The sequence below is a fragment of the Prosopis cineraria genome, unplaced genomic scaffold (assembly GCF_029017545.1).
Source record: "Prosopis cineraria cultivar Desert tree isolate PC_DT_omini unplaced genomic scaffold, ASM2901754v1 PC9, whole genome shotgun sequence".
Lineage (NCBI taxonomy): Eukaryota > Viridiplantae > Streptophyta > Magnoliopsida > Fabales > Fabaceae > Prosopis > Prosopis cineraria.
In genome coordinates, this window is record NW_026555340.1 from 18,336,704 (window position 1) to 18,361,986 (window position 25,283).

A 25,283-nucleotide genomic window follows, 5' to 3' on the forward strand; every position below is an offset into this window, starting at 1 on the left:
TTCATCTTGAATCTGGTTAGATATTGAACCACAATTTTTTTCTTTCTTTTTGTAATATTTTATTTTATTAATTTAAATTTGATTTATTACCAAAAAAAGTTCAAATGCTAATGGTCTCCATGAATTTAAATTTTTTAAAAATTTAAAAATATGATTATTGGCTGATGTAAACATAATTAATCAATCAAATGTCAAATTTAATTTTATTATTTAAATTGACAATTAATAGCATGCTCATGTTATCATTTCTTATATTAATTAGCTGATTGCGTGATTAAGAAGAGAAAGAAAAGTAATTACGACTGCAAAATTCAAAAATTAATATTTCTTTCTTTCTTTTTCTATTATCTATATTGCTCAATTATATTGCTTGTTTGCTTGAGGCCAGTTTTTCTTATCTATTTTCTGGATTATTCTTTTATTTGCTATCTAATTGAAATTAATTGAAGCAGAGGATATTGGTCTTGATAATCTGAAAGAAATTAAAATTTTGGAGAATGAATTGAAATTTTTTTTTTGTACTAATCTAGAAAATTTATTAAGTTTTAATGACCATTATAATATTAATGATCTTGATTTATTTTTAAAGTTGTAGGTATTAAGAGAAATATTAACGAAAGAAATTTATATTAATTGAGTTATGTCAAAAGATTAGACTATTGTCTAAATACATACTCTCTCCGTTCAAAACTATAAAGTATTTTTAACAGAATCTCATCCTTCAATAAAATAATTATCTACTTTTAAACTAACCATATCATTTTCATATTTACCTCTATTAAATACCCTACAATAAATATAAAGTCACCATTAATAGGGGCACTTTTGGAAAAATGGCAATAATTACACCTCAAAAGATTAAAAATACCTTATATTTTTGAACATCTAACTCTTAAAAAATGTCTTATATTTTTGAACGAAGTGAGTAGTATATTGATTTTAAAATATTATTAAAAATATCTATAACAATTGCTATGAAGCGAAAGAAATTTTTCAAAATTAAATTTATATAAACAATATTTGAGATTGACAATGATACGATATATTGAATGGATTAAACATATTATTTATTAAGAATGGAAGATAGAATTACTTGATTACAAAATTTAATATATGATTTTCGACCTGAAAATTTAATATATGATTTTGCCCAAAAAAAAAACTAGAAAAGTGAAGCCTCTTTAATAATTTTATTTTACATTTCCAAACTTCTTCACATAGGCTGATTTTATCAATAACTAATTTCTATCAGTATCACAAGTCACCATGCATACAGAAATTTTTTTTAAGTAAATTACTCCTTCTGATGCTAAATTTAAGAGTTAAATTACCAATTTCTAAATATTAAGGAAATTAATTAAGTTAACTATTTGTAAAAGATGTGTGTTGATTTATATAAAATATATCCCTTTTAATCATTTGCATTGGAATCACCCGTCGAAACCCATTTTAATATGTGTAATTAATTAATTTAAGAAACAAAATAGATTGAGGTGTTGCATTATGAGATTAAAGTAAACCTCTTGACTAACTTCTATATATAAATAGATCTGAGCACTATAATTATGTTTCAAAATATATTTATTCTATTATTTTTAAATTTAAGTTCATTTACTTATAAATGTTATCCTGTTTTTAGGGAATGCATGTGGTCGGCCTTCTCGTCAAGCGGTCACAATCACAAGAGAAATTGACAATTAAAGACTCCCAAGGACATTAATCTCAATTAAGGACCATAACACAAGGAAAATTGACAATTAAAGACCTCCAAGGACATTAATTCCAATTAAGGATCATAAAATTTTGAAATCTCATGATCCTTAATTGGGATAAAAAAAATGTAGTTTGTCTTAAATGCACCTAAGAAAAAAAAACTCAATCATGTTGAAATTCCAATTATGTTGTTTTCACAATATACGATAGCAATTTTTCACATTGGGTTAATAAATTTTTAAGTGGTATTAGTGAATCACATCTCATGTTAGTGGATCCCAATTTGGACAAGTCACTTTTTGTTAAATAATCAATTTCCACATGAGGTTTTATGTTTTAATTTCACAATATATGTTAGCACTTTTTTTAAGTCGGGTTAGTAAATTTTCAAGTGGCCTTAGTAAATCTCACCTCACATTAGTGAATCTCAAAGGCATTTAAGACATATTACATTTTTTTATCCCAAGTCCTTCATTGGGATTTCAAAATTTTATGATCCTTAATTGAAATTAACATCCTTAGGTGGTCCTTAATTGTCTTTTTTCCCAATCACAATGTTCTTTTTCTTTTTTTTTTCTTTTCCTTTTTTTCTTTTTTGGTGAAAAGCAGTCACAATCTTCTTTTTTTTTTTCCCGGTCAAGTCACAATCTTCTTTAATTCAATATGCGCTGTCTTCTTTAAGTTCATTTGCTCATCGTTGAAATGGCATATACTTCTATGTCGTATATTATTTATTGACACATCTTTTTCATATACTCACGTCCTCACACAATATTAATATTCAAGGATGATAAAATTTTTAGTATTTTAAATTTGATTCAGTTATTAGTTTGGTCTTTTAAGTTTAGTTGTTATATATTGATTTGGTAAATTTTTATGTTAGTTCTTTAATTAAGTTTCAAAACACAAATTAACTTTAAAATTAATCTAATGAGTAAAGTATGTTAATAACTTGGCATGTATATATAGTTAAACGAAAATAAACTAGCTTTCAAATTAGTTTAATTTTGATTAAAATATATAAAATTGTCTTGAATTTTGAGACAATTGTACATAATCTCCTCACCGTTAAAAATTTAAAATCTCCTAACCTTTTATTTTCTTACCATTGCCTTCCCAATTGTTAGTTTTTAGTTATTTTACTAACAGAAATTTATATATCCTATTACAAAAAAAAACATGTGGCAACTTATGTAGCATCCTATTTAAGCTAACAATAACTTAAAATTTTTATCCATATTTTTTATATTATTAGTGGTGCATATTTTTCTTGTTTTAAAGGATAATTTTTTATTTATATGATTCTTCATTAAATTGTGTTAAAAATAATTAAAATATTTGTCCATGTTAGATGCCATGTGTATTTCATTAATCTGATATAGCAAACTCTATTAATGATAGGAAGCTTTGAAAATAAAAATAAAAGATTAGAGGGTTAATTTTAAACATTTAAAAATGAGAAGAGTTGTTTGCAACTACTTTGAGGCTATTTTGTATATTTTAGCCTTTAATTTTTTAATTAATCTATATAGATACCCTCAATATTTCCATTATCCATGTCAGCATATTTTAATAGTGCTACCTTCTCTTTAAATAATAAAGATCAAATTGATAATTGAGGCAAATTTTAGAGATCAAATTGATAAAAATTAAAAACTTGAGAACCCAAATTGTTAACTGGATCAAACTTGAAGAACACTTTCATTATCTCTTGTATTTAATAAATTGAAATCATTTCCCTACATTTTATAGTTTTTATTTATTGTAAAATCATGTTAAAGACTCCATGGTTGGGTCAAGCAAAACAAATTCAATAATATCCTTGAATAAGGTTAAAACTATTAACCTTATAAATATGACCATGCTCGAATTTAACTTAATAATATTGAATATCAAATAATAAAATAAATATATATATATATATATATAGGAATCAGTACATACATCACCATTTGCTTGAAGAAAAATAATGTCTTATCATGTATGTAGATTTACGATATATATATATATATATATATATAGAAAGAGAGAGAAATATTAATTTATCAGCATGTACTGAAAGAGGAACATTCTAGATATTCATATGTGTGTGTGTGTAATTCTTCTATTTCAAATTATTAGATACTTTTAGAGAAAATTCGACCTCTCAAAATATAAGATATTTTTATAAAATTAAAATTTTATTAAATGAACTTAATCCAATATTACCCTTTATCTTTTCTCTATTTAATTTCCGTCCCTCTCTATATTCAATATATTAAATGAAGAGTGTTTTTGAAAGTTTTATATTTTTATTTTTAAAAAATAAAGTTATTAAATATATTTAATGAGATTTAATAATATATAAAAAATTTTAAGAGTATCTCATAATTTAAAATGGAAAAAATATATAAAGACCGTGTATTATTCTTTTCCTTGTTCATACTCTTAAAATATTCCCCTTCCTATTACCTTTAGTACATAATATACTCTTTTTTTCTCGAAGAGTTGCTCTCACACAGTAGGACAAAGTTAAAGAGAAAAGTGCCATCCTTTTGAAAAGCAAAATAAAGATATATCCCAACTTCTCAAAGGAGTAACCCTCATAATTAATTGAAAAAATTGCAATATAGACGTACCCCTTAAATATAACTATAGTTAATAAAAAAGAAAATTTCAAAAACTCTAAAATTTCGCAGCAATTCAATGGTACGTACTGCAATAAAATTAAAATGTTGAGAAAAATTACATGGTTGTCCGTTGCTTTAAATTGTTCATTTTCTTATATATTGTTATTCATTACCCTACGTTAAGTTGTGTATTGCCTTACTATCTATTGTTTGTCCATTATTTTTAGTTAATAATTGACTTTTTTTTAATTTGCTTTTGAACATTTGTAATGGATAAACAATAGATAATAGGGTAATGAACAACTTAATGTAGGATAATGGACCACAATGTGTAGGGAAATAAATAACTTGTGTTAATTTAATGACAACATTTGGAATAAAATCAACTAAAAGTAATGGGCAAATAATAGACAGTAGGGTAATGAACAAATAATGAATAATAATATGAACAACATTATCATGTAATGCCACTTAGTTTCTATCAGCTTTTGACCTTTTATCTCAAACAAATCTTGTAACACGTACCATGCCATCTTTGATCTTTTTTCATTGAACTCCTTCTCTACTTCATCATATTTGTTTCTCATTGGAATCCAAAGAATCTGATAGTTCTTTGTTTTTAATTCACCATGGATAGAACATAGAACTGAGATCTGTTCTTCGATATTATAAAGGCAAGAAATGAACAAGAAGTTCTTTGTCTTCAGCTCATCCTCATCAACCCATTGGCCAGTAAAAAGATTAATCTAGAATTTCAAGTATTATAATATTCAAATTACCTGAGTATGTTACATGTACTCTTGCCAATTTTATTTATAAGTTACTTTTAACATGTTTTATTAGAATAAAAAAATATTAAAACTTATTAAATGGTTTATTGAAAATTTTAATAAATTTTTAATTTTGTTCCTATTAAATATATATGCTTTAGTAACATACTTCCTGTGCTTTTAAATATATATATATATATATATATATGAAAATTTTTCATATGGTTTGTTATTTTTCATAAACACGAAACAATAATGTTCAAGAAGCATTTATGACATCTTTCCTTGATTATCTTTCACTAAATGATGCTATCATTAAATTAGGGAAAAAATGAAGGATTAATACAAGGGCATTTTAGTCCAAACATTTTTAATTTCAGATATAATTATTTGGATTAACCAAATTTCTTAAATTATGTCAGGTTAAATTTTTTTTATATTTAAAAACAGATGAGGGAATATTTTCTCTTACCATCATTTAGTGGAGGTAAAAGCAAAAACTTGTAATAAAAATTTAGTGACATAATTTCTAAATAAAGCAAAGAAATCTTTCTATTTGCCTTATAAATAGGATCAAATAGAGTATATGTATGAATATTTTGAGTATATTCACCTTTTTTTTAGAAGTATATTCAAAAATTTCAAGTTTAGTGTTCTCATGGAAGATCAGAGCCTTCAAGAGCTGCAAAGTTCCAGAAAGAGAGTGAATCACATACAGTCGCCAAGTCAGATTTCTTGTTGAATCTTCAATAATTTTCAATAAATCCTACAAACAGAGTGCAAGAAAAAAAAATGAAACAGATTCAAAACTTTGAAAATTTATAAACAATAATAATGTCTTCTCACCTATTTATTGTCTGATCTTAATCAAATCTCCATTCGCACGAGTGACGGCATAGTTGAGCTTCTTGAAAACTTCCGATCTCTCATGTCCCAATCCCTGAATCAAACCAATCCGAATTACATATTTGAGATCTCAAAGCTTGGTTTAGATCAAACTTTGCATAAGTGATGATGTTAGGAATGAGAAGCAAATACTCGAAAATAAGAGAGAATATATAAGCAAGAGTATGTTGGGATGTCATGAGTTCACCCGGTTCTGGTCAATGCACGCTCAATGAGTTCAATCAACAACTCTCAAGTTTGGTAAGTAGTTATTTTACTTTTAATATCTCTCTCTCCATCTCCGTCTCTACCCTCGCCCCCTCCCCCCCAGCACCAATATTTCAAAAAATATAAACAGGCTAGGCTGTTTATACATATTACTTGATAATATGCATAGCCAGTGCGATGGGCTTCTTCTAATTCATGATACATGTTGCATGTTTTAACATTTGTATTATTACGAATTTTTTTCAATAAAATATTTTTATATTACTTAAAAAATTCAAAAAAATTAAAATTTTTGTTAACTGCTGTAAATTTTTTATAATTAGAAATAATACTTGTTTAAAACTCAAGAATCAAAATACATAGCTATATGTATCCTAATATTTTGAAACATGTGTTTATATATATATATATATTCCCTCCATTTAAAAATGAAAGGCATTTTTTAGGGGTTAAATGTTAAAAAATATAAAGTATTTTTAATCTTTTAAGGTATAATCATTGTCTTTTTTAAAAAAGTACCTCTATTAAATAAATCACTTTACATTTATTTTAGAGTGAAACACGTTATTAAATAGGGGTAAATATGGAAAGGGATTAATTTGAAGACAAGTAACTACTTTATTAAAGGTAAAATTTAATTAAAAATGTCTTATATTTTTTGAACAGAAAGACTATATATTTGTATTGGCATCCTGAGATTTTGAAAATTTAGTTATCCACCGTATCATGTTTTATTTCTTTATGAGGTGTTTGTCATATGATACTCAAGCGAAGCACACCAAATCTTGAACTTTTGAAGGGGGCAACATATGCAAAGAGTGTTCTAATGTGAGGTGGATTGTTTTGCACTTTTTTCAGGGAAGTTAATGCATCTTGATGATAATGTTCAGACGTTAATAAAATTCATTAGTTGTAATTATGACACTAACTGAATGAGTAGATTTAGATCTCCAAATCTAAGTTTTGTCTCAGGATGTTGTTCTCTTCTGTTTATTTTTTTCCTGCTTAATTAATTAAATGAGGCATCTCGTCTCAAAATTAATCTTCCATTACTGAAAAGCTCAGTAAATTTTAGGGTACAGTTATGTAATGAAAATTATAGGACCGCCAGTGGAGTACTTGCAGGTGAGGAAAAGCAGAAAAGCTCAGTACAGTGATCAAAACGCAGTGTTTTCACATGCAAGACTAATAGGTGAGCCCATTGTCATGCCCATCTAAGATGGTCACGATATTAAAATCTTCGTACTGATTCTTACGTTCTTTGTAGTTTTGCTTGACCTACCCTTGCACAAGTTAAGTTACGGCCATTATTTTATTTTTTTTGAAAAAAAAAAAAAAGACATGTGAGACTTGGAAACGAACCGTACGTTTTAGCTTTAATGACATGGGGTTATTTTGACATTAAATTATTGAGAAGATCACTTTGAGGACCCACACAAAACAATTTATATAAATATAAAAAAATCTCATGAAATTATAAAATTATTCTAAAGTCTCATATTCTTTAATAAATTATTGCCAATTTGCTATATTCAAACTATCAATTACTGTTTGGTAGTTATTAGTGAAGTTATTTAGTTGACAACAAAGTATTAATAATTAACAACATTGTAACAGTATATGACAACTTGAATAAAGGACATAGGATTTCAAAATAATTTTGTGATTTCAATAGAACATTTTTATATTTACATTTCTTATGTGGGATATAAGAGTAATTCTTCCTAAATTATTTATTCCTCCAGATCTATGTCATGGAACAAAATTCCTTTTATGAACAAGAAAATATAGTGTTTTATGGACAAAATCACTGTTCTGTTAGAGAAAATAAAAATGGACAAGATCATAAGTTCAAGCGGTTTTGCTATAAAATATTATCATCATGGAAAGGCTGAGATTAACGAAGTATGCAGACACGATCTGGGCTTTTGTAGAGAATGTGTTCACTAGCTTGATGAAAAGAAGGACGAAGATCAACAAGGACCCTTCCTTGGACCATCTCAAGGAATTCCTCACCCCCGACGAGAAAAGTCTGGCTGAGTGATCATAAGCCGAGGGTTCGATGTTACAATGGCTGGTTCTTATGATAGTGTTTATCGAACTCTCTACGAGTTCGAGTCATGGAAACAGAACAACTCTAAACATGGCTTCGACGATGGGGCTTCTAATTAAGAATCACTGTTTCAATGTGTTCCGCTTGAATCGAATTGTTTACATTTGGATCTAAAGGCTAATAGTAATATGAGTGATGTTTTGATTCCTTTAGAATGTGTGAGATGCCAATGTGAGATGGAGATTCAGTTAGTGAGATACGTGCGTTGTCATGGACACCATGCCCATGCAAAATCTGTTCATCGACATGCACGAGTCCATTAAGGAAACGCACGTCGTCGTTTTGGATGATGGACCTGCTCATCATATTTGAAGAAAGAATGAAGGAGATGTTGTCTTGATGAATTATTAGTTTAATGTTCAATACTATGTCTTCATGAATTATTAGTAATGCTATGATAATAATAAAGGCTTCAAGCTGCAATTCTGTTTAATTATTGTTTGTGGTTGTGGATTTTCGCTGATAATAATAAATTCCTCCTTCGGTTTAAGTATCTTTTTTTTTTTTTTTGTATTTTTTCAATAACTTTTGAGTATATATGTTGACTATAAATTCTATTTGGAGGTTTCTTATGGCTTAATTGGCTTGATTGCACACAAGGAGCGAAATTTGGGTATGATTTCATTTGGGATATTATCCTTCACATATTCTTTTCTATTGTTTTTTCTTTGATAATACAGCTATTTGGGTCAAACTTATATATATGTCACATCCCAATACTAAGAATATAACCAGCATGAAATATGAGATATACTCATATTCCATAAGTCATGATTAGTTAGAGATTAAGCTAAAATATCAATATATAAGTTATATATAATAAAATTCATAAAGTTTTGAAGTTTTGTAGAAATTTCAACAAAGTCTCCTTAATAATTTGCACCTCCCAAAATTTCTACAATAATAAAACTTATCAATCAAACCACAAGGGAGACTAACTCCACATCAACAAGTTACATACCAACAAAATAAAACTAGGACCGGACCTAACTATGGTGTACATAAAGCACTAAATTATAATTATATAATACAATATATAGTTTCATCAAAAAGAGATATTTACAATGTGCTTCTTCTTTTCAATAAAAAAAACATTAAGGCCCCTCAATGATATGCAGAAAATGCAAGATCAACTGCAGCATTTGAGATAAAAAAAATTTGTTGAGTAGTGTTCCAATCAAAATTATAAATAAATAACTACAAAGATAGTAACTAATAAATTTAGTTTAAAACAAATCAATGAAATGATGAAACGTATATTTAACCACTAACAAATAATAAATTTTCTAAATAATACAACTATGAAATTAAACAATGCTAATAGAAAATAAAAATTTATCAAAATTTTGTACCGCTCATAGATTGTAAAAAAATTTAACTAATGCTGCACTTAGGTAGAATTCTTTTAGAGAACTAATAAATAAAAAATGACAAAAATTCATTTAAATTTAGGAGGGTTTTATTGAAATGAATAACAAATGTGAACACACAGTTTATAAGGGTAAATAAACTAAAAAAAGCATGGATATATAGTCTATGAAGATAAATAACTAATTAAGCACAGCTAAAAGCTACAAAACAAATACGGCAAAAGTCATGAATCAAGCACGGGCATGAGCCCATGAAAACAAGCATAAGTACAATACTCACAAATTACCTTTATTTATATTATAGTCTGGAGGGAATGCATTCTTTTGTAAAATAAAGCTATATATATAATGTGCGAATGCTTTTATTTAAAAAAAAATTAGCCATCCAAACAATATTTTATTAAAAAAGTATGGTCCCATACTTTACATATGCATATTTAATAATTAATTAGTTATCATGACTCAAATGGTCTCTCACACTAACCGTAGACTAAAGTTTACATTTGGTATTCTAAGTTTATATAAGATTTTAGTTTAGTCTCTTAATTTTTTAAAATATTTTTCAATCCTCTAATCCTAACATTATTAGTTTCAAATAATAATTATTTTTTATATTAATTATTGTTATTTTAAAAAATTAAATTTAAAATGTCAATGTTTAAGAATATTTTATCAATATTTAAAAATTTAATATAAAAATTTATTGTTAATAAAATTAACAATATTAGGGTTAAAGGATTAAAAAGACATGAATGCAAAAAAAAAAAAAGATTAAAAAGATACTTTATAAATTTAAATAACCAAAACAAAATTTTATGTAGAGTTAGAAGACTAAATGTGTACTTTAGCCCTAAACATATTATATAAAGTTTGATTAGCCACACTATTCATAGCTTATGAATAACATAAATTTTGTAGATTTTTTTTTATATTGATATTAGTGCAGTGATTAACATGCATATAAATTAGGTCTTGCTACTAAATAACAATGTTCTGCAGTGGGTAACAAATTATATTAATCATTTATTAATGAAGGATACATTATGATATATCCAAAAAGCCTCACAAAATAGCAACACAACAAAACCAGACACAATAGAAGACGAGACACACAGAATCACACAAGGAGATCAAGTAGCACACAACAACAAACTAATCAAGCTACATAAATAATAATCACACACACAAGTTTATTTATCATGTATAGCCATTCTTCTTCTTCTTCACGCATGGTGCACATTTGCTTGATCATGGTGATCATGACTAGTAGTATGGCAGCACTTATACTTGACAACATCAATCACCATACTAAGATGACAAGATGGCTCAGAGCAAGCCATGGAAATCGGAATCCTTGAGTTAACATTGCTCAGCTCAATCTCATAGCAAGGAGAAGCAACTGATTCCGCTTTATTAGTTTCATAGTAATCGGCAAACTCTTGTTTCTGGCCACTCACTTTCCACTCTTTGAGTTTTGCTAATGCGTCAATCATCACAGTGTAATACCCTGTTATTAGATACAAAAGGATCAAAGAAGTCTCACATCTAAAAATTAAAAGATAGATTAGAAATATATACAACTTGAGATGTATTTAATCAAATAATGGTTTAAGCTATTTTGGTAAGGTAGATTACTCTCAAGCATATTTAAAATCCATGTATTTAAAGCTCTTTATTTCAAGATTTTAGATTTAAAATCTTACATTTCAAATCTCATATTTAAAATCCATGTATTTCAATCTCTTTATTGTGGTAGTTTAAAAAAATTCAAATGAAGAACAAAGAGGAGTTGAGATGCGAAATGAAAACAGAAATATTGAGAGTGATGGATTTACTTCTATTTTTTTAACCGATGAGAGATGAGAACAACAAATGAGAAAAGATAAGAGTCATGAAAGCCTCAATAATGAAAACACAATAAAAATAAGATATCTGAAATGATTGAAATGTCAATTGACTAGGGTGTAGGGAAAATTTAAAATTATAAATCAATTATAATAAGAAGTGGATTTGGATTTGACTAATTTTTGTGTACCTAAATGAGAAACTTGGTCCAAATCCAAATTTTTATTAATCCAAACACATCATAAAAGAATTTAATACCTGTAATTATAACGTTCTCGCCTTGGCTTAGAATGGCCCATCCCTTTAGGGTCTTGAAGGACAGTACAGTTTGAATGTCTTTGAGAACGCTGTCATGCTCGTAGTTCTCCTTCTGAACTCTGCTCAAGAACAAGATGCTGATGCTCTTCCAAAACTCTGATATTTCATTCTCACCAGCCTTTTGCAAGTTGAAATCTTTGACAACAATGGAAGCTTTTTTTATGTCATTTATCAGTGAATCAAACTTCTGGATCATCGTAGTGTCTGTCCCTCCATAGATGATGATGTAACTGTTGTTCCCGTCAACCAGCTGGTGGGTGATATATAAAATATATAGAATTGGTTAGCTAGTAGGGAAAGTCATGAAATTAAAAATTAGATTTTGATGATTATAGCAAGGTTGCATATAGATAAATAGATATATGTGCAAATAGATGTTGGTGCTAATGGAAGCGGTACAGTTACAATTGTTTGAGTTCATGTACATGTGAAAAAAAAAATGCATTTGGGAGAGCTATTCTCAATTAGGTCTGACAATACTTGAATATGACCCAATTAAATAATTATATGGGAAAAAAAACACAAGTCTTCTCTAGATGCAAGAAAATTCAAGTGGAGTTCACAAATCCTTCTCTCTCCACCTAGATAGAGATTAATTCAGGTCCTTGTATAGTGTATGGGCAGGATGTTGTCAAGAAAGATATTACCACGCTTGGGAACTAGAGGGAGAACAGATGGATAATGAGGAGTGGAGGGCACCACATCTTATATTAAGGACTAGTGGGAGTATGTTAAGACTAGAGAATGACCAACTAGAAATAAGGGGAGAGAAGAATAAATGGGCAAGAGTAGTGAAAAAACGCTACATTTTAATTCAAAATCTCAAAGCTTTTAAATTGACAGATCCATCTACTTTATTTTATACTATAATTAATTAAGCCATGTTAGATTGTTTAAGCGTGAGTGGACCTAAGTCGATGTGTGAAGTCTCACATTTAATAAAGTTAGGCTTAACTAATTAATTAGTATATAATAAAGTAGAAAGAACCATAAATTTGAACTAAGCCTGAAGGTTTATTGAATTCAAATGTGGTGTCATTTTGCTACTCATTAAACGCAATTTTATTTGATACTAAAGTTCGCACATCAACTCATGTCCGCCCATATTTGGTCATATTTTGCATAAAGACTTGTATCTCACCTTTGATTTTGTAACCTGCTTGGAAGCTGTGGTTATAGGGTTCCAAAACCACTTCCAGTTCTCGAAAAGGTTGTCTTCTTTATCAGTTTCAAATGGGAAAGCTTCAATCTTCCATATGGATATCATGTACAGTGCATTCATGTGGACTACTTCACCTCTTGTGTTGACCACCACCACCATAGGCTTTCCCATGTAATGCCACTCAGTTTCTATCAGCTTTCGACCTTTTATCTCAAACAGATCTTTCAACACGTACCATGCCATCTTTGATCTTCTTTCATTGAACTCCTTCTTCTCTGCTTCATTGTACTTGTTTCCCATTGGAATCCACAGAATCTGATAGTTCTTTGTTTTTAATTCATCATAGATTGATGTCAGAACTGAGATCTGTTCTTCGATGTTGTAAAGGCCAGAAATGAACAACAAGAGGTTCTTTGTCTTTAGCTCGTCCTCACCAACCCATTTGGCCTATAAAAAGATCAATCCAGGATTTTAATTATTATAATATTCAAGTATTATAATCTATTTATAAGTCATTTTTAGTATGTTTTATTGAAATCAAGAAAAATCTTAAAATTATTAAATAATATATTTAAAATTTTAATACATTTTTAACTTTGCCCCTATTAAATTAAATGCTTTAGTAACATACTTCCTTTGCTTCTAAATATATGAAAAAAAAAATCATATGGTTTCTTGTTTTTTATAAACAAAACAACAATGCTCAAGAAGCCTTATTTATGGCATCTTTTCTTAATTACCCTTCATTAATGATAAGATCATTAAATTAAAAAAATGAATGATTAATCACAAGGGTATTTTAGTTCAAACTTTTAAATTTTAGATATAATTATTAGGATTAATTAATTTTCTTTAACTGTGTGAGTTAGTTAAAATTTTCTTAATTAATTATATTTAAAAATAGGGGGAATATTTTCTCTTACTAGCTATTAGTGGGGTAATAAAAGTAAAACTTTGCAATAAAAATTTAATGACATGACTAATAAATAACACAAAACATATTATTCTTCTTTGCCTTAAGTATATATGAATATTTTGAACATTATATATTGACCTGTGTTTCAGAAGTATATTCAAATATTTCAAGCTGTTGAACTTGAGTGTCCTCAGGGAAGATCAGAGCCTTTAAGAGCTGCAAAGTTCCAGAAGGAGAGTGAATCACATCCAATCGCCAAGTCAGATCTTTTGTTGAATCTGCAATATAATTTTCAATAAATCCTACGAACAGAATTCAAGAGAAAAAACCGAAACAGATTCAAAACTTTGAAAATTTATAAACAATAATGTCTTATCACCTATTTCTTCCCTGATCCTAGTCAAATCTCCACTTGCACGCGTGACAGCAAACTTGAGCTTCTTGAAAACTTCCGATCTCATGTCCCAATCCCTGAATTAAAGCAATTCCAATTTCATGTTTGAGATTCTCAAAACTTGGTTTAGATCAAACTTCTCACAAGTGATGTTGTTAGGAAAACAATAGCCTGAACATGGGGAGGGGAAAACAAATAGACAAGAGTATGTTGGGATGTCAAGTGCAAGTTTACCTCGTTGGTATAGCAAAAAAGTTTTACATTGAATAAAGTTGAGTTAAAAAAGAAGTATATTAGTGGATAAGACATATAAACTTACTATAATTTTGTGTTAAAATGTAATGTCATACTTATATGTGTTTGCATTTGATCAAATGGCTTAACCTATGTTTTCTATCATAAAAAAATGGCTTAAGCTACTTTTCTGAAGAACAGAGAGAGAGAATGAATGAATGAAAGATAGAGAAATAAGAGAAGAGAGGAGAAGGAGGAAAAAATATATATAATTGAATAGGTCTGAGACCTCTTGAGGTTAAAAGAGAAAACAAAACAAGAAAAAGAAAAAAAAAGTAGTAGAAAAAATATTCAAGATAAAGAAATTAAAGAAATCTCATATCCAGAAATTAAAATTAAAAATATATAAAGTTTAAGATATGTCTAATTACATGTCTTAAACTATTTTGATGAAGTAAAATATTCTCAAATATACTTAATATAAAGAATTTAACACAACAGAATAGTGGAACGACACCACCCACTTTAACTGAAGACTTAAATTAATGATGAATCATTTTCATTTATTATATATTAATTAGGATGTCCAACTTTATCTAATGTAAGACATTGCACATCAACTAAAAGTCCATTCACACTTAATAAACAACGTAAGAGAGATGAAAATTGAAAGACTCACTGTTCAAACTTTTGATTAGCACAAGCAAGAAGAGCGAGGATTGCCCAGTAAGTGTAAAGCTCTCGAGGGGTAGTATACAGAGTTGGGACGTCTCTTTTGGTATAAGTTTTGAGATCAGCTCTCGTCTTCTCCAACTTGATGATATATTCAATCAGTTTCAAAGTGTCTTCCACTGAGGTTCTAATGAGATTTATGTGATCTTCATTAGACTCTTTATCTTCTTCCCCAAGCTTGAAGATGTGAAGCTCAACAGAGTTTTCATCTATAGTTTTCATGAGAGAGAGACGCCATGTTTCCCCATAGTCTAATGCAAAAGCTCAAAGCGATCACTGCCTTGGCGTCCCATGTATAGCATCTTAGTTTCTCCAGAATACCAACTATGGTTTGGTGTGCTGTAGATTTGTTAAAATCCTTGCATGTCATCTGCAATCAAATCCAATGTATGAGTACTTTAAAATTTAAAGATGGGAAAACATAATTATCAGTCCCTATAATTTTATTGGATTTTGCTTTTAGTTCTTGTAATTTTTTTCAGTGTTTTAAGTCTTGATAAGAATTAAAAACACAGAAAAAACTGAAACTATAAGGACTTAAACAAATGTTACCCAATTTTTCTTAAATTATAGGAATTAAAAATATTAAAAAAATTATGGCAACTAAAAGTTAAACTCAATGAAATTATAGGGATCAATTATTGTGTTTTTCCATTAAAAATAAAGGTAAATAGCTTTATAATTAAAAGTGATTTGGAATGTTATAGTATAATTTTTGAAACAATCAAGACTTTTAATTAATTTCAAGAAATAATATAATTTGAAGTCTCTAAATTTTCATTCAATTATTGATTTAGTTCATGAAACCTGACACAATACAGCTTCATCCTCGTGATTCATTGGGTTAAGAAATTATACAAACTGAATTGCACCAAGTCAAGAAATTATGTTTGAAAACTAAGTTGTTTCGAATTGAAAAACTATAAAAAATAAATTGTTTTGACTTGAAGTTCAAAGACTGAATTAATAATTGAGAAAAATTCAAGGACCAAAAAATATATTTTTTCCCCCAATTTTAACCATCTCTCTTAATTCCTAAATCACAGTTTATAAGCAATCAAGGGAGGATATTTATGAATTGTTCATTTTGATCAACATTTTAAATGGCATTTCAATACAATTGCAGTCACTAAAACCTTTGACTTTTATGTTTGGTTTCATGTAAATAAAAACTACTAAAATCATAGTTTTGGTGTGGAAGCAAATAACTACCTATTGATTCCACCAAAATTATATTACTAAACACTCTATAATAAATATAAAATCATTAATCATATGGGTATTTTTTAAAAAAAAAAAGACAATGATTACACATCAAAAGACTAAAAATACTTTATATTTTTGAACATCCAACTCCTCAAAAAATACCTTACATTTTTTAATGGAGGGAGTATTAATTAATTTATATTTTAAAAAATAATAAAAATTTTGATTTTTTTTAAATTTTCATATCTGTCTAATCATGTTCTTAGATGATTACATATGGTTTATCTAAAATACACTTATAAACTACTTGAGCACAGTATAATTGGAAAATTGTATAGAAAATATCCTATATAATAGTTTAGAGGGAGTTTTTGTAAAAATAAAACTTTAAAAAGGTCTTATAATATTAAATTGAGAGAGTAAAGAATACATATGTTCTTTTAATTTATAATATTCTTAAGGGAAAAAATTAGAAACGTCATTAATTTTTAAACAATTCTAACCATACAATTAGCTTTTGTCGATATGAGTAAACGACTTGTGATGAGCAAGGGTAGTGAGGCTTTTGTGATTCAAATTTCCCTGCTTCGTTAACATCGGAGTTTCGTCTTGAAGGAATTGATGTGTTAGGATCAGATATTTACGGATGCATTTGTTTTCTCTCTTGAACTTTTGGAAGGATGTGAGCAAAATCTCTACAAGACAAAGGGTTTTTTGTTTTTTGTTTTTTGTTTTTTTGGAAGGATGGCATTTCAATACAATTGCAGTCACTTAAACCTTTGACTTTTATGTTTGGTTTCATGTTAATAAAAACTACTAAAATCATAGTTTTGATGTGGAAGCAAATAATTACCTATTGATTCCACGAAAACTATATTACTATGTATGATTTTGATTAATATTTCCAACATGAAACCAAACACATGCAATATAATAATGATGAGTATGCATATATGCAACCAATACTTCTTGATTAGCTTATCGCATTATTATTAGCTCTTTATAATGCTGAAGTCACAAAAATCTTTTTATTTTTATATATTCTTGGTTTCAATTATGTTAAAACCATGGTTTTCGTGGATGCAGATAACTATCTCCTGATCCCTCGAAAACTATAGTTTTCACTTTTGATGGTTTCCGACAGGAAACAAAATACATACGATATTACGATGAGAACATACATATGTGGAACCAAAATATATATAATAACGATGACATGTAAAATGAAAAGAAGTTAGTGAACTCTGAAGAAGGAAACAGCAAGAAATATATGAACGACCTCACAGGCAATTTCTTTGAGTGTAGTGAAAGGTGGCATATAATCGGATGTGTCTTCCACAAGCTCCACATTCTGGGGACGCTGTGAAAGAGAACAAGAAACATATGTAAATTACAAAAATACCACTAATTAAATCTCCTCTAAATATTGCATCAAGAATTAGTTCTGTTAATTAAAAAAAAGGATTCAAGTTAATTATACTCTCTCCTTTCATTTATTACAAGATATTTTTAACTAATTTATACTCTCAATGAGGGTTAATTAATGACATTTAAAACTACACATTCTTTTGATGTTTATTCTTATTAAATAAGTTTGAACCAATAAGAAAAACTAATTAAATATTCCCCTAATTAAGAGTATTTAATTGTATTAATTACACCTTAAAAGATCCAAGATGCTTTATATTTTTTTAACATGATACTCCCTTAAATTCCTATTATAGGACACCTCTAACCACTTCAGTGGAATCAATGAGGTTGTTAAGTCATTAATTTTGTCTAAAATATAAGAAGCTTTTAACTATAATCTGCATTCTAATAAAATTCTTATCCGCATGAAAATATAGATTACGTTCCCTTTTTATAAATTATAAACACAAGAATCCAGGTTAATAAATACACGGGTAAAATGATAAAAAAAAAATTTACTAATACTTGTTGCTTATATATTTTGGATCAAGATTAGATGGAGAAAATTCTTATATTCTCACCTGCTAGCGTCTCCCACCCCTTATTTTTATAGTAATGCGCGCCTCCATCCCCTTTTGATACAAGCGATGTGGGGATCAAACAAACGCCGCAGTACACACGTAAATGAGTTCCTTTTTTTTAATATATTTTTAATGCTCTAATTTTATATAAAATTTTAGTTTGGTATCCTTTAATCTTATTAGTTTTAAATGATTTTTTTTCATATATCTTGAATTTTTTTTATGTAAACACATCTTTCTGATCTTTATACTTTCCATTATTTATGTATATTGTTTGTTTAAACTTGATTTTTTAATTTAGCTTAAACATTGTGCCTTCAAAATGTGTCTAATATTTTATCATTCTATCAATATCTTTCTTATTTTTAAATGGAAAGCTTCATTCATAGTTAATATTAATCTTCATCAATAATAAATTACATTATATAATTTTTTTAAAAAAATAAATGTATTTCTTATTTAATTATGATATATAAATTAAAAATATATTAATTTAATATCAACTAGTTTAACTATGGTTAGACCAATATACTGTGAACAAGTGCGTAGTTTGGTTAAAAAAGGTTCAGCTTTTAAAATATTATACTAATACTAATATATAATAACAATGGATCATCTATCTCTCTTAAAATGTGCGTTATAATAAATAATTAAACAAATAAATAGGGGAGACAAAACTTAAGAAAAAGTTTGAACGTACGGAAGAGGACGATGTTTTACCTTGATGTTACTGATATTAACAGAGCTCTTGACAACGTTAGAGACAGCGTTGAAAAGTTGTTCGACGTCGCACTTGGCGGCGTTGGTGTCATGGATTCCGATGATGAGTTTGGAGATCTCCTCATCGGGTGTCGTAAATGGGTTCACCTCCGAGGAGGTGGTGGTGGTGGTTGTTGCTGCTGCTGCTAATAATTCCGACTTGTTCGCAGAGAGGAAAGGGATCGAAGAAAATGCTTGAAGCTGATCCATCACTTTCTCACAGGTTTTTCAAAAGCAAAATGGCCACGAGATGATGATGATGAGTGTGTTTGCTTCCTGCCTCACAACCATGACTCTTTTATAGGGACCATCATCTTCAGTGTTCATCAAGTGGTGTGCTCCACTTTGATGAGATCTGAGCTGTTCTATTCAGTTAATCTAAACAGTTCAGGATTTAAAGCTTTTAACTTACCCCCTCGGTCCCTATATATAAGGTATTTTAACTGAATTTTGTATCTCAATAAAGGTTTGTTATTTAGTTAAACTCACATAAAAACACAATAATTTTTCAGTTGTACCCTTAATAATATCATAATTAATATCATGATGGTAGTAGGGGAAATATACAATTAATGATCTATTTCATTTTTCAAGACAAGGGCAAAATTATCTAATTACTCAAAAATATCATTATCACCCCTTATATTTAAAGACAAAATAAGCTTTTAAAAAACAACTTATATATATATATATATATATAGGGACGAAGGAGTATATGCCTTTTGGACCACATTATTAACACAAAGCATTAGTAACTAACGTACGGTTTTAGAAAAGATTTGTCAAAACCTTAATCCCTTAAAAAAAATTAAATCTATTTAATTATATACTCTCGTTAAATATTTTATATAAGTGCCTTGATAATGAGTAATAAAATAGTTATCTTGATAATGAGTAATAAACAATTATAAAATTACAATGCATCATTCTTTTTTAAAAAAGAATAGTAAATAAAATAAGGGTATGCTTGAAAAAATAGTTATAAAAATTACATAATGTTATATTTTGGACCAAGTATGACTTTTAAAAGATATTCTATATTGTGGTTTAGAGAGAGTAATTTTTAAAAAAGAAATTATTTTTTTCAGAAATGTTAATTAAGAGATTATCTTTACTTTTATATTGTATTTTCCAAAAATAAAAAATTTATGAAAATCATAAAATTTTTTAATAATAAATCTGGACTTCCAAAAATAAATTTGGACCATCACTTTATAAAAATTATAAAAAAATTTATTATTAAATTTAGACTGTTTAAAATAAATATAAACAATCAATTTATAAAAATAACTAATGTTAAATATGGACTTTTCAAATTAAATTTAAATTAAATCTAGATTATCCAAATAGGTAAAATTAGATTTGTTAAAAAAAATTTATAAATTTTTATTTTGGTAAATACAGAATACAAAAAATCTTCTAATTGACAATTCTCAAAAATGATCTCTTTGTAAAAAAAATTACAAATTAAAAAATTTAAATCTAGATTATCCAAAATTTTGGAAAGCCCATATTTTATGAAAAGCGGGACCCTAATGAGCGCCACACAATCCCGAAAAATATAAACAATCATCATTAGGTAAATGGGAATACTCCCTCCATAGCCCCATTTTATACTATGTTTTTTATAGTATTTGATTTTCCCCATTTTAAGATGTTTTGAAAAAAAATAATGATTCATTAATAAATGAAACTTATTCTAAAATTATCCCTCATTATTTCACTCCTTAAATATATTTCTTTCTATCTATCCCTTTTTCAATGAAAGAAATTCTTTTAAGTTTATATTTCTTTTTGGAAAAAAGTAAATTTCTAAAGTATATTTAATTAATTAATTTCATTGACATTAGTAATTTTATTAAAAATATATTATCAAATTGGGGGAGGAAGTACAAAAGTTAAAGAAGTGTGAAGTTAAGAGAAAGACTATTGTCTAAAACAGAAAGAAAAAGTCATGTTGTAAAAATCCATATTATATTAATAAGCCTAAAAATAGCTTTTACCAAAATAAATAAATAAATTATCAGCTTTAGCTAAATGAAAATACAATAAAAGAAGTGTAAAGTTAAGGTAAAACTATCACCTAAAATAGAAAGTGGAAGTCTCGTATAAAACTATACCCATATGAAGCCTAAAACTAGGTTGAAGACTATTACCTAAAATATAAAGTAAAAGTATAAATATCTTACCTTAAAAATATTATAAATAATCAATAATAATAAAAAAATGAATATAAAGATAAGAGTAGAATTATTGGCTTAAGAAAAAAGTTAATGGTGAAACTATATTTTCCTATTATTTAAAAGCCTAAAAATGCATGGCTCGTGTAAAGCATTGTCGACAAGAAGCTCGTGGAAGCCTATGAGAAACTAATAAGGCTGCTATTTATATCTCATCCATTTTATTGCAACTTGATATAAATTCTTTTCCTTTTTTTCTTTTTATTGGAAGTTCTATATATTTTTTATATTGCAATTTTCGATGAAGAAGCCTGAAGAGAAGAATGTGTTTTCTCAGCTACTATCTCCTCATCTTGAACCTGGTTAGATATTAAATATTTTTTATTTCTTTTTGTATTATTTTATTTTATTAATTTAAATTTGATTTACTTCAAAAACAAAAGTTCAAATGCAAATGGTCCCCATGATTTTAAATTTTTAAAAAATTAAAAATATGATGATTATTAGTGGATGTAAACATAAGCAATTAAATGTCAAATTTAATTTATTCTTTAAATTGACAAATAATAGCATGCTCATGTGATCATTTCCTATATTAATTAGCTGATTGCGTGATTAAGAAAAGAAAGAGAGTAATTACGACTCCAAAGTTCAACAATTAACGTTTCTTTCTTTCTTTTTCTATTTCTCTATATTGCACAATTATATTGCTTGATTGCTAGAGGCCAATTTTTCTTATCTGCTGATTATTCTTTTATTTTCTATTTAATTGAAATTGAGAAGACATTGATCTTGATTTTTGAATCTAAGAACAATTAAAAATTTTTAGGAGAATGAATTGAAAAAAAAATTACCAATAATCTAGAAAATTTATTGTCAAAACCTCTCCTTACACAGTTTCACTATGAAATTGAAAGCGATATGTTTCACAAAATGAAAATTTAAGCTCATAAATTAAAATTCATAAATCAATTATCAAGTTACTACACAATTGTGTAGTCTAGAATTTTTGCTTAACTTCAAAAAAACATAACTAAATCTAGAAACTTTGTATTTAAGATGATCTAAAATTATATTTAAATCTTATGAAGTCCTTTACATGACAAAAATACATTTTTAACCTTTTTTGTACCAAACAGTACAGCTTATTTGTTTCCCAAAACTGCTTTTTTTCAAAAAATGGTTATGCTCCTTAAATTTAAAAATCCATAACTAATTCTACAAAACTGACCTTGATCTTATTCTTGACTCATTATAAACCTTGATGAGCCCTCTACAAAAGAAAAATACGAAACAGAACTCTGATTGGGCCAACTGATACAGTTAATACATTCCTTTAAGTTGCTCTGTTTTCATGACAGATTCTGATCCTTCACTTAGAAAAATAATTAACGCAAGCTACAGAGCTCCAATTGATTCAGTTTTGAACTTATGAAAAGCTTAATGTGTCTAGATTATGCATACAAATTATTAGAGTCGACATAGTCCATCAACTATGAACATTTTAATGAAACAGTAATGGTCCTCTAGAAAATCCTACATCAGACAGCATGATACTTACATGGTTAAATTACAGCTCCAATAAATTTCTAAAGCTTCAACTCATACTTTATCAGTCTAGACATATCAAAGATTCATATTATTGTTTTTGAGTGAATTTACATAGCTCACATGAATTTACATGTGATTTAGAACATAAAGTCTCCAACTTGGCAAGCCACTTACTTAATTCTTTGAATTCTTTTTCCTTCTTGTTCTTGTTAGCATTCCACCTAACATGGTTAGTAATTGGGAGTGAGACATAAAGTTTCAGTAACAACATAACCATTCCACATAGTATGATCTATTCAAATATCAAACATAACTAACAAGTATGGCATGATATATGCAATGCATTTGCTAACAAATATTGCACATAAAACTTTATGCCATAACATATCATTGTACCATGGAAGAACTTCACATAAAGCTAGCATTTAGCTACTCATAACATGACATGAAATTTCATATTAACCATTCCATAAAAAGGATAATATCACATACAAGAGAAAAGTTTCTAACTCTTGCTTTTTTATCCCTTCAAATCTTCAGGGTTACTTGACCAAACCCCTAATTCATCTTCCTTCGTAACCAAATGCCCTGAATACATTAACGCTATATTCATTTCACTCATTAAATCCATGGAAACAAAAATTACTCATAACTTGCTCTAACTTTTCCCCTTTTGCCTTAAACTTCACTTATTTATCATTAAGCTTTAGCGTCACTCACCTAATCTTTTCCCACACAAAATCATATTAACAAAAACAATATGGCTACTCCCGTACTTTTCTCCTTGGCCAAAAAGTCAATAAATAAGAGTATAATTCTAGGTTTGATTTCCATTATTCCAACACATGTTTTTAAGCCCTAAACATCACCTAATCCTTATTAAATCATAATGTCAAACACTAATACTTTTAAAAATTTGACAGCACTTTCATGGAGTCTTATCATCCTCAACTAAAATAATTAATCAACAAAAACCAACAACAATCACAACATGCACTTACCTAACCTCCAAACTTAAGTTTCCTCACTTCCAATCACTTGGCCTTGAGTAAATCGCATTTTGAACCCAAACATTTTTCATAATTCTCATACGAGCCCCATTCACCAATTTGAGCTTTTATATGGGCCTGATCCACTAAGGGTGGATAACCCAACATCTCCCACTCACACTTGGTGGAGAAGATAATGTCATTTCTATCTCTTTCTCTTTCCTCTCTTCATACTAGGTGCTTTGCTGTGATCGCATAAGCTTGACGTCTTCATCTCAGTTATTTGTACTAGGGAATCCTATTAAGGACCAGCACAAATAACTTTAAAGTTGATTTTATTCTAGATTAAATGCGTGCCTTAATGTCTTAGATTTATCAATATACACTTTTTCTCATTATGACTACTTTGATCCCTCTTAAGTCAGTCCAAGACTCAGATAGTTTTTCTTATATGCATAGTATCTACACTTATGAATTCATAAATTATTTCATAAGGGACATGTCTTGAATACGAGCATAGATGTGTATATTTAAGATAATCTTCTTTTTGCCCATATACCACTTCGATAGGAAACAGTCGCTTTCCTAACATGAAACCTTTAGGTCGCATCAATCATGACCATAGGGTGCATGTTAAAGTAGCAGACACTGTAACATATCTCCATGATAATGTCAAAGTCAAAGGACATCAATAAAAGGATTTTTTTTCTTTCTGGGACTCACACAGCAATAAAGCAGGGATTTATTCACTTGCTTCCCATTGTGATTCTTAAGCACATGTGGTATGAAACACATGTTATGGTGTTACTCTTGCTTATAAGATTGTACGTCATTTTCATTTATTATTAGCACCATACAAACATAGGTTTAGATATTCATTGTATATAAACCCAAATTCTTCTTTTCTATTGATCTCACATGACGTCAATTTAGAAGAATTTATCGTTTGGCTATAGGTATTATGGATATGGCAATCCATGATTCGATCCAAGTATGCTTACGGATCTCATCTCGACTTGCTCTTTGATCAAGGTGACATATGATTTGTGTTTCTTTTCTACCAAATCAACATTTGTGTTGCCTTGCTGGTGAACACTAATGTCTCATCTTTGATTTCAATATCAAAGGTAATTGCTCGTGTGAGAGAGTCAACCTTATCAACCTGTACGACATACTAGACATTGTATGTTCTCAATTGTACACATATAGAAGTAAAAAAAATTATTAATATAACCAATATATTACATCAAGTCAATCTAGCCATGCCAAGAGCCCTTACATGTTTCTCAAATATCTCCTCGGCTATGGGTTTTGTTAG

The 25,283-nt window shown here is 28.2% G+C and overlaps 1 pseudogene; it reads right to left on the reverse strand.

The window, feature by feature from the left end:
* Positions 1–10,703: 10,703 nt before the first annotated feature.
* LOC129321079 (protein SIEVE ELEMENT OCCLUSION B-like) lies at positions 10,704–19,489 on the reverse strand (annotated as a pseudogene).
* Positions 19,490–25,283: the final 5,794 nt, after the last annotated feature.